General features: G+C 39.4%; 1 protein-coding gene across 1 annotated transcript in view; it reads left to right on the top strand.

Moving 5' to 3' along the window:
• Positions 1-7507: 7507 nt before the first annotated feature.
• The window catches only part of sytl1.S (synaptotagmin like 1 S homeolog), a 46842-nt gene continuing 42197 nt past the window's right edge, over positions 7508-12152 (top strand). Inside the window, exon 1 of the mRNA XM_018248315.2 lies at positions 7508-7608. The gene's annotated coding sequence lies outside the window, so the exon portion shown is untranslated. The remainder of the gene's footprint in view (positions 7609-12152) is intronic.

The following is a 12152-nucleotide window of genomic DNA, read 5'->3' as shown; positions in this document are numbered from 1 at the left end:
GTATTTGTAAGGCAATTTACCAAAAAACACTCTTCCTTCAAGAGATAAACAATTGAATATCTATTCAAAAACCTTTGCAAAAGGCTTTGCAGTCATTAGGACTGGAAACAAACGCGCCCATGGCTATTGTTTGATTTCATTAAATTACTCTTATATTCTCTTAGTAAGTGTATTGTGGTGTTGTTATCCTAAAATATAGTGCTAATCTTGCCTTGCCCATAATTCCGCCATTTAAAAATCCATTAAAAAAAAAGTATTGTTAATAGTATTATTAAAAAATATTTATCGTCTTTCATACTGCAAATTTGAAATATATTTAAAATTAAATGCATCAACCCCTTTTATGTTTCAGTTTCCTTATAATGATTTTTTTAATCTATAAATAAGGCAGTTTTCCTAATTACTGTCATGTATTTAAAAGGCTGTGGCTCAGGGTATATATTAGGGATGCACCGAATCCAGGATTCGGTACAGGATTCCTAATTTGCATATATAAATTAGGTGTGCGAAGGAAATCGCATGACTTTTTGTCACAAAAAAACATTTTCCCCACCTATTCCTTTCCCGTCCCTAATTTGCATATGCAAATTAGGATTCTATTCAGTTCGGTATTCGGCCAAATCATTCACAAAGGTTCTGGTTCACAAAGAATGAAAGGAAGAGGGTTTTTTTCTTGTAAGAAAAATCTTTGGTTGGGTGGACACCAGTTATTGACACAAACAATTTCAGATGGAGTCTATTCATTCTATCATTTCAATTATTCAAAAAGGGAACTGGATAATCTTGACTTATTGACTGACATACTTAATTTCTGCGGTTTGCAGTAGGCATTCAACACTTTCAGTTCAGATGCCATCCCTTTAGGCATTCCACAAATGTCACCAACATTTACCAAGATGTTGCTTCTTCTCATTGCTGAAATCAGGAAGACAGGTATTCAAATATGTTTGGCTCATGATGAATTTACAACCCATACAATCTCTAATTGTTCAGGGTCATTTTCAATATTAGAGAAGGTTTTGTGTCTCTACCAAGGTACAAAAGCAAAATGTTCTTCGTAATATCAGAACCGAGGGAGAAGTGTGTGGGCTCAGCAAAGTGTTTCATGTTGATCTAGGGTCTAATGGTTTCAACTATTCAGATGACAATCCCCAGTGGTACATGAACCTATCTCAACCTGGTTTTTGTAGGTCAGTTTGACAGATTTAACAGAAATTGGTCCAAGATGATTTTTATTTCTCACTCCCTGAAGGTAAATCAACAGTTGTGGCAAGACATCTATGGTGTTTATACAAATGGCCTGTAGATGTCACTGTGCTCAGACTTATACTGTGCATACTTCCTGTACAGCTTAAAAGGGAAAGTAAAAGTTACTGTTGTGTAATGCCTGCATGAGCCTGCTAATAAAGCACTGTTATACTCTACTCATCCTCGGCTACCCAAAACATAACAACATCTTTGTTACATTGATTGATACAGGGGTTTCCCCTTCATCAGTGAGAATGGAAGATTGTCACTGCAAAGGCTTCATTTTGTGGTTGAGGAGAGCTTAGCTCTCTTAATGCTAAGGCTATGGACACATAGGCTGTTGTCAGCAGGCTGAGAGAAGCAGATCTGCTCAGTGCCCCTGCTCCCTTAATTTGAATCAAATCAGCCTTTGTGCGGTCACACACACACAATCTGAGGTCAGTGTGTGAGCGGCGCACACAGGCAGATCTGATTCAAATCAATGGAGCAGGGGCACTGAGCAGATCTTTATAGCCACAAAACCAAGCCGCAGCATGCAGGATGAAGAGCCGCATGAGGCTCCAGAGCCGCAGATTGCCTACCCCTGATTCAGACAAACTAATTACTTTAAAGCCTGATGTTTTGTTTCTTTTTTAATGGACTATTTCATTAGGAACATGAAATTGTTCTCCCAGCACTCTTTACCTCAAGTATCAGCAGATATGCTGTTACAGTAATAGCAGTGAATATTTGAAGATGTCAGAACCATAAAGAAAGAAAGACAGATTGTTTGTTGTTCCAGCTAGTGCAAAAAACAGGACCAGCAGCTTCCACTCCCACTATATCTAGATGGCTTCTAAGGCTTATCAATTTCAAGGGAAGCTAACGCCTAAAAGAGTAAAAAGTACATTTTACCAGCCAGGGCAGTAGTTTTCTCTTGAGCAGCCGTAACCAATATGCCCATGGAACGGATTTGTCAGACTGGAACATGGAGATCAGCCACTATTGCTCGAATATGAATTTATGTAATTAATTTGTGTACTTCTTCAGTCTATCAGAACATTAAGGGGACGATTTATCAAGGGTCGAATTTCGAAGTGAAAAAAACTTCGAAATTCAACCATCGAATAAGCTAGTTCGACATTCGAAGTTGAATTTTACAAAAAAATCCTTCGACTTCTCAAAACTTAGCCAAATAATGGCTATAGGTTCTAAGAGGTCCCCATAGGCTATCATAGCAATTCGGCAGGTTTAAGGTGGCGAAGTGGCGAAGTCGAGGTTTTTTAAAGAGACAGTACTTCGATTATCGAATGGTCGAATAGGAAACCTAAAAATTAAAAATTGTTCACTATCACTGGCATGCCTGTAATTCACAAGCATTAAAGTGTTTCTGTGGTGTATTGATTTTTGCTGTGGTATGTTCAAGTATGTGTTCTCCAATCCAATCATAGCATATTTTATATGTCCTATACAAACTCTCAGGGCCGCCATTAGAAATCACGGGGCCCCGTACAACAAAATTTTTGGGGCCCCCTGGGCCCCGCCCACACTGACGACCAAGCTCCGCCCCATATCCCGCCCACATCGCAGTTAAAAGACCACACAGACATCAGCGCTAAAAAAGTAACCCCCCCCCCACACAAGTTGTAAAAAGCTATTGATGGTCAGGGCCCCCTTATAAAAAAAAATTGGGGCCCCAAAAAAAAAAAATTAATTTTTTAAAATTTTTTTTTTTTAAAAAACATTGGTGGCAGGAGCCCCCTGTTAAAAAAAACTTGGGGCCCCAACAAAAAAAAAATGTAAAAAAAACTAAAAAATAAACAAACATTGGTGGCAGGGGCCCCCTTCTAAGTTAAAAACAAATTGGGGCCCCAAAAAAAAATTTGAAAAAAAATTAATTTTTTTTTGAAAAAAAAAAAAACATTGGCGGCAGGGGCCCCCTTATAAGTTAAAAACAAATTGGGGCCCCAAAAAAAAAATTTGGAGAAAAAAAATTTTTTTTGAAAAAAAAAAAAATGGTGGCAGGGGCCCCCTTACAAGTTAAAAACAAATTGGGGCCCCAAAAAAAATTTAAAAAAAAAATAATTTTTTTTTGAAAAAAAAAAAAAAACTGGTGGCAGGGGCCCCCTTACAAGTTAAAAAAATTTGGGGCCACCAAAAAGAAAATTAATTTTTTTTTTAAAAAAAAAACCCCAAAAAAAACAATGGTGGCAAGGGGCCCCTTACGAGTTAAAAAAAAAATTGGGGCCCCAAAAACAAAAGTTTTAAAAAAAAGATTGGTGGCAGGGGCCTATAGAATATTAAAATAATACATTGGTGGCCAGGGGATTAAAAAAAAAAAAAACACAAACTGGTGTTCAGTAGAATTGAACTCATGGCTTCAGTACTTCAACTTCGCCTCCTTTCGTGACTTCGGGTCTTTTCACCGCTTCAGGACTTCGGCTTCGGCTGTTTTCGTGACTTCGGGTCTTTGCGCTGCTTCAGGACTTCGGCTTCGGCTGTTTTCGTGACTTCGGGTCTTTGTGCTGCTTCAGGACTTCGGCTTCGGCTGTTTTCGTGACTTCGGGTCTTTTCGGCGCTTCGTGACTTCGGGACTTCGGCTTTTTCCGTGACTTCGGGTCTTTTCGTCGCATCGGCTTCGGCTTTTCGGCACTTCCGCATTCGGCACTGAAGAGGCAAGACGTACGGCTCGGGCGCTCGTAAGGGGGGCCCGGATCTTCAAAAAAATGCAGCGCTGCCGGGCCCCCCTTCATGCCCGGGCCCGGTACGCTTGTCCCCCCTGTCCCCCCCTGATGGCGGCCCTGCGAAACTCTAGATGATGAATCCTACATAAAAGATATGGTCAAATGATACATCAACTTTAAGGCCACTGACACACTCCAGTGGGAAAAATACTGTATACAATATGTTGGTTCAGCTCTCCGAAGTCACCAGAAGTTTTCTTGCAAGGCAATTTTGAGTGACTTCAGAAAGCCGAAGCAACTTTCCGACTGGCAACATACATTATTGCTCGTTGGAAAGCATTGGAGGGAATTAGTTGCCCACATTAGAAGATATTTATCATGGGACAACTAATCTCCTTGTATCCAGGCCCTTAGTATCATGTAGACAGTGCTATTTTCCCCCTCTTTATGTGCTTTTGAATTATTTTTAATAGTTTTTTTTCTTGTCTCACAAAAGTCCTTGCTGAGCTTTTCCTGTTTTATCTTTGTGATGTCTGATGTTAAGAGGTTACTATCCCTACGGCCATAAGTTGATCCATTTAGTTGAACACATGGTCCAGCCATGCATTTACTGAGACGAAACATATGGCATCTTACTCTTTCATTTTACAGGGAGAATTAAAGGCATGCTGTCATTATATAATTATATCCTTAAGTTTTGAACAAGTTATAATAGTACAGGTATTCAATCTATTATGCGGAAACCTGTTATCCAGAAGGTTACAAATTACAGGAAGGACATCACCCATAGACTCCATTTTAATCAAATAATTCTAATTTTTAAAAATGATTTCCTTTTTCTCTGTAAAAATAAAACAGTACCTTGAACTTAATCCATTCTATCATAATATTAATCTTTATTGGCGGCACAACCATCCTGTTGTTTTTTTTATTACAATGTTTACATTATTTTTTAGCACACTTAAGGTATGGAGATCCAAATTATGGAAAAACTCCTTATCTGGAAAACCCCAGGTCCCCAGCATTCTGGATTACAGGTCCCATACCCATACCATAACATAACCTTTTTGGACAAATAGTAATGGAACCTGCTATGTGTCTAGAAAGATTCATGCTTAGATGCTTAGGCACATGTATGGTATTCAGGCCCGGATTTGTGGAAAGACCACCAAGGCCCAGGCCGAAGGCGGCAGGATTTTAGGGGGCGGCATGCTGCCCAACCACACCTATATTGGTTCAGAAACACCAGGTTGCGCAGCCGATACAATAGTTTTATAAACTTCCTGTGCGCCAATCCCCATTGCTTCGGTCCCAATGAAAATTTGCGTGACTGCCCCATTCTTTAGGGGAATGGCAAATACCTGCTGTCAGGAAAGGTTATGTGTACTTCCACTGAGTGCATGTGCTTTAAGAGCCAAATTACCTGGTTTAAACAGGAAATTCTAATCTTTGCTATTATCAGTTGTGAGAAAGTCTGCCCCCAACACATTCCCTAGACCTGTGATCCCCAACCAGTGGCTTGTGAGCAACATGTTGCTCACCAACCCCTTGGATGTTCCCAGTGGCCTCAAAGCAGGTGCTTATTTTTGAATTCTTGACTTAAGGGCAAGCCTTAATTGCATAAAAAGCATGTATACAGCGAAACAGAACCTCCTGTAGGCTTCAAGTCCACATAGGGGTATATCCGTAACCAATCACAACCTATATTTTGCATCCCCAGGACCTTTTAGCATGTTTATGTTGCTCTCCAACATTTTTTTAAATTTGAATGTGGCTCACAGTTAAAAAGAGGTTGGGGACCTGCGAGGCACCATCTCGTTACTGTATAAATATTTAGTCTCTATGGATGTGGAAAAGCCCCTTAAATACATGCTGGACTGGGAGAAAGACTTAGGGCGTTCTATACCTCAGCAGGAATGGTCACTAATATGGAATACTGTCTCCAGGATATCCCCTAATACTGCCATTAGAGAATCCACATATAAAGTGCTGATGCGTTGGCACCTTACACCGGCAAGGAAACATCGTTTTGATCCTTCCACTCCCGATTCTTGCTTCAGGGGTTGTACAGCAGTTGGGGATTATTTGCATATCTGGTGGACATGTCTTGTAGCACAACAATATTGGGCAGAGATTTATAACTTAATTGACCGAGTATTTCACACACATATAGTCCCCGAAGCTACTACGGCTCTTTTAGCCTGCCCGTCCAAGTCCCTTACGAAACTCCAGAATACTTTGATGAGACAAATCTTAGCTGCTGCACGAACCAATTTAGCGAAACACTGGCTACAATACGCTATTGATACTCATGTTGTCATTGCAAAAATTACTCAAACACAGAATATGTTATATTTAACGGCTTTATTGGAAGACAGGGTAGAGAGACATATGCAAATTTGGGCCCCATTAGATTCGTTTCTGCAACCTTGAGCAAAACAATAAGTTCAATGTATGTTATACTACATGGAATTGTACTGATGTGTTCTACTTTCACTGTTCTATACTGGAAAAGATATTTACGTTATCCTCTGTCAATGTATCTATTTTTGAAAAATAAAAGAGATTATAAAAAAAAAAAAAAAGAGGTTGGGGACTAGGGATGGGCGAATTTTTTCACCTTGTTTTGCCTTGGAAATGACGGCCATATACTCGTATGGCGGCGGTGACATTTCGATAGCGGCTAATTTTTGGCGAAACGGGTCAAATTCGTCCATCCCTATTGGGGAACCCTGCCTTAGACAATACCAACTCTCTACATAAGCTCAGACTGGCAATCTGTAGATTCTGGCAAGTACCAGAAGATGCCATAGACAGTCACTATATATTGAGATGAACTTCTGTGTATTTGTGTGATAAGTATGGGGCTGGCACCAGTTGGCAGAATTCCTGATATCACCCCTGGGTAACCAGAAATTCGATCGCTGCAATTTTGACAATGAAAGCAAATGTTTAGTGGGCTGTCATGGCTTAGTCTACATGTACATTATTGAAAATGTGTATAGCCATTGTGTCTTAAGGGTAGGTACTGTGTTGTCAAAATGTAAAGAATCATTTTAGATAGAAGTGGGCCCAGCTCATAAATAAGGATTGGGCTATAAGAGAGATACTTTTGTTAAATATAAACCAGGCAATAAGCCCAAACAAATATTTCACTCTGCATTAATACATATATATGTTAGTGGAGTGGAATATATCTCATTATTTCCCCTGGCAGAAATACTCTTTACAAGCAAGACAAGAGCAAATCCTGGAGAAATATACAGATGTTGCTGCTCTTCACAGCAGTACAGTAAACTGTACAGTAGCAGCAATTAAGTATACATTTAAATCAGCAGAGACAGATGGACAGATGAAAGGGTAATGCTATATTATTTATTTATAGTAACTATTGAGATTAAGTGGGGTTAGCTTGTATAGTTATGTTAACACATTGTGTGGCTAACTGACAGTTGGTTTGTGCACGGTAGACCATTTACAATGACAATTTCATACACAATATTCAATGTTTTAATATCAGTCAGTAACATTATGCTCCAATACACAGCTGTGCAGCCAACTGGGGGTGTGTCAGACCTGTGGGTGGAGTGTATTACAGTGAGTCAGTGTTATAAATAGTGTAAGCACACATTCACATACCTGAACTCAAATAAATAACACCTGCACACCTGGCTTGGATCTGCTCAGCCATTGACAGGTAAGGACTGGGAAAGGGGCTGCATAACCCTTGCTGAAATGACAGGGGTATTAGCTGGACTCAGTAACTGGGTACAGGGAGCAGAACGTTTGTCAGCTGATAACACATCCTGCCATTTGTTTAATAATGGATCCTGATGCCAGCAGGGCAATTGACTTTTGTTTGAAACTTTGGAAAGTGCTGGGGTTGCTGACCGAGGGTGCCACTTTTTGCCAGTGTGTGTTGTTGTTGTTACAGACCTAAGAAGCATTTTGGGAATTCCAGGTCAGTTATGAGCAACAGTAAAGTTATTTTTGGCTTTAACTTATGGGTGTAAAAATTATGCAATACAAAATAAGTATTGTTTACTTGATATTTATGTGTAGCAGAAATTCTTCAGTCTGTCTAAACTCATCACAACGTTTGTTGAGCTGTTTTGTACTTATTTTTAACATACACATATTAAATGAACAGCCTGGGTGTGTCACCAGTACTTTTGTTACTTACTGAGGGTTTAGGTGACCCAGCTGATAAAAATGATGCTTCATGTCAATGTTATTAACAGGGAAGAACAGAAAGGAAGGTTCATATTTTTCCTGAAAAAAGTGGCAACACTACTGAGGGATCCTGGGGTCCCTTTATACTGTCTCTGACACATTTCTACTTCTGGAAAATACCTATGGCTAAAGTTTATGTGCTGACCTTTTCTTTTGTGTATGAATTTAACCTGTGAAGGAATTCCTGTTGTTGCTGACAGATGGAAGGAGCCTTTCTCTTGTGTTTCTGGAACCGAGAAGGCCATCTCTGGTGTGCTTGATACTGACAGATGGTGAAAGATTATTCTCTGTGGGTTAGACGGTGACATACCAAAGGAGCAACATTTTTTTGTAAGCCTAAGGGCTCATACTTCTTGAGTACATAGGAAATGAAACCCGGGAGGAATTTCTGACACTAATATCACAAGGGTGTCTTATAATATGTTGTATACACATCCATATTACCCAAGCCAATGGATCAGCACTTAAGTCTTTACAGGGAGTCGAATATTAGGAGAGTGACACAATGTTATAGTCCTATTTTTTTTAAATGTCGAAATATGCAAAATATTACCTGTTTTACACAGTGTGTGTGGAGCTCACTTCCTTGTACTGTATTAAAGGAGGTTTACAAACATTTGTTGTTGTGTACGCAGCAATATATTGTGTGTGTGTGTGTATATTATTTCTTAGAGTAATCTGTCAGCTATGCAAGATTCACCTTGCCCCTTTTGCAGTATATATATATATATATATATATATATATATATATATATATATATATATATATATATATATATATATATATATATATATACTGTATATATATAGATATATTTTGCACCATATGACAGCTACACTAAAAATTAGCCACAGTTAGCCATAGATGTGGCTTTCTGGATTTATTGAACTATATTTATTAACATTTTGCAGCAGTTTAATTACTTGGAGGACTTGCAGTTGGTGAGACTTGCTGTTGCATGTTGTTTATGCAATCCCTCTATATGTTCTAATTGCCAATACGTGCAAATTGGCCTATAAACCATCCTTGTTTTAAAGAGTGGCCTGACCACCACACCTTGACTTTTTTTGGAGTTTTTGAGTGACACAAGGACTGGATTAGTTATAGCCCTGTGTTTAATGCACACTAATACAAAAATACAGGTTGTATTATAAAGATGTGCATGCTATACTATTCAGGTAAACTGCATATAAGCATATTATAAACAAAAGTAATCTGTCTGTCATATAAAGTGTCTATCTCTAGCTGTCTGTCTATCATCACCACTCATTCTTGAAACAGTTCTACACTGTGCATTGCTGCAGAAATAACTATGCATCCATAGTACAATTATTTATTATTACTGATATCTTTATTCCATTAATATATGCCATTTTATATTATATAAACTATCTGTTGCTTAAGTATTCATTTTGGAAGTATAGTTTTACTTTAATGGTCTTTAAGGGTTAAGATTTGGTTCACCTGACCACTAAAGATTCGTCTGACTACAAGTTCTGCAAAAAGTGTTAGGAATCAGCTGTATCCCAACCCTGCATTTGGTTCATCCCTCAATTGTCAGCCATACAATAACAGCTGTCTATTAAATGCAGACTATGGAATTATCAGTTATAATACAGTGACACAGATTCAGATACAACTTATTGACATGGGTGAACATAACCTATTTAATGTTAACTTTAAGGGCTTGGCTACATGGGTGTTGTAACCTGCTCCAACCAGTCTTTTAGAGCCTCACAGGTGTCAGGCAGGCTGCTGGGCAGGATTTATAATTTTATATTAAAGAGAAAAATAAATGTAGTGTTGACCATCTGCTAAAAGTAGCCTCTCTGGCTCCAGGACCTATGCAATTTTATTTATCAGCCATCTGGAAGCCATAGCCATATTCAGGGGTGACTCTGCCCCCCTCTCCCGCTCCGCATTTAAAATGTTATAGTCAAAATGGGGCCACATCACTAGTGAAATGAGCGCTTTAATGCTCTCTGCACTAGTGGAGTTGAATTTCTATTTTAAAAATGTCATTTTTTCTCTTACGTTACAGGAGGCAGCTTTTCTCTGTTCTCATCTTGCCTCATTGCAGGAGCGAATATATTTGAAGATTGTGGTTAAAAATCATCAATTCCAGACAAATTTTCAATTGGTCTTCATTAGTTGTTATAGTTTTTTAATTCTTTGCCTTCTTCTTCTGACTCTTTCCAGCTATCAAATGGGGGTCACTGACCCCATCTTAAAAAACAAATGCTCTGTAAGAAAACAAATGTATTTTTCCTTTTTATTGCTCGCATACTATTCAGGCACTCTCCTATTCATATTCCAGTTTTTCTAAATCAATACATGGTTGCTAGGGCAATTTGGATCTTAGCAACCAGACTGCTGCAGAATAAATAAAATAAAAAATGAAAAGCAATTGCAAATTGTCTTGCTGTAGTGCAAGGATCTCCCCTGTTGGGAGCACAGTGATGTGCTTATTTGTTAGGTACCACTACTGATTACAATCACTTGCTTTCTAGCCTGGGCCGATGCCCCCATTCTCTAAAGAATAAAACATTCCTGCATCCTTTTTGTGTATTCTTATAGAAAAAGAGTATTCCCACATGTGACTTTTCCTTCCATTGACATTCTATCAAACAAATGTACATCTTTTTTTTATATAAGTTAAACACTAGACTGTAATGTTATAGGTGAGACTTTGTATTCATATGCAGTCATGTTTCTGTCTATGGAGTATACCCTAATTTGTAGTCCACTGTACTTAAAGGAATTATTCAGTATAAAAATTGGGTAAATAGATAAGCTGTGCAAATTAAAATTTGTGTATGCTGCTTGAACTTGAATAAGCTTTTATTTCAATCTCCATCGCCCTCTAGGTTAGACACCTCTGTACTCCACAGTAAGGGCCTTTGGCACACATAACATTTATTTCACAAATGTGGCAACCATGAACACAAGAGCACAGTACTAAATGTGGCAAAAATGAACACAAGCAAGTAGTACCAACATTTGTGAGCACACTCCTTGTAAACACTACCCAAATGATCAACTAGCAGTTTTGCTAAGACAAAAGGTTGAATTTGAAGGATGTGTTTTTTTCCCAAAACTCAGCTGCAACGATACAAACTCACAAACCTTAGCAGGAGTGTAACTATAGAGAAACATACTATCAGGATCCCAAGGGTTCTGGCGCTACTCTTTGGCGCAGACAGCAGAACCCACGTTGTGACGCAGCGCGTCCAGATTCGATGTAACGGCATGACGCAACGGCGTGACGCATCGCTTCCGCATTCGACGCCGGCGTTGTGACGTTGATGCTGACACAAGCGGCGTGACGTGTCGCCATTGGACGCTGAGGCCTATTAAAACCTACCTTCAAGGTCAGGACCTTGCTCAGACATCGTCTTGGCTAATACTTAAAACTTTTTGGAAATCCTGATTGTGTTTGACTCCAGAACTTCCCTGATCACGTCTATTGAACCTCCCTCCTGCTGTGAGCTACATTCTGGTTTTGACCTTGCCTGTCCCTGACTACGCTGATCTCCACCATCCCTGACTCGGCCTGCCTGACCATTCTACTTCTTCTCTCAGAATGTACAAGCCTGGCTTACTGAACTACATCCTACCGCTCCAGTTACTGCTTCGCCTTCCACATCCAGTACCACTTTGGCACAGGCAGCTTCGGGGACACCTCCCCCAGAACCAAAGATAGTGCTGCTGGAGAAGTTTTCTGGTGACCATAGTCAATTTCGTACATTCTGGAACAGTTGTAGGCTCTTGTTTTCACTTCAGCCAAGGACCTACCACGATGAACGTACTAAGGTGGGAGCAGTAATTTCCTTCATCTCGGGGGAACCCCAGATTTGGGCCCATCAGTTGTTGGAGCTGAACAGTCCTCTCCTGGCTGATGCTAAGACTTTCTTTGCCACTATGGCCTCTTTATATGACAATCCACAGAGGCCTACTACAGCTGAAACTGCTATACAATATTTGACTCAAGGAAAGAGGCCAGTAGA

The sequence above is a fragment of the Xenopus laevis genome, chromosome 2S (genome assembly GCF_017654675.1).
Source record: "Xenopus laevis strain J_2021 chromosome 2S, Xenopus_laevis_v10.1, whole genome shotgun sequence".
Taxonomy (NCBI): Eukaryota; Metazoa; Chordata; class Amphibia; order Anura; family Pipidae; genus Xenopus; species Xenopus laevis.
The sequence above is the reverse complement of the archived record's forward strand: the minus strand, read 5'-3'. Positions and strand labels throughout refer to the sequence as shown.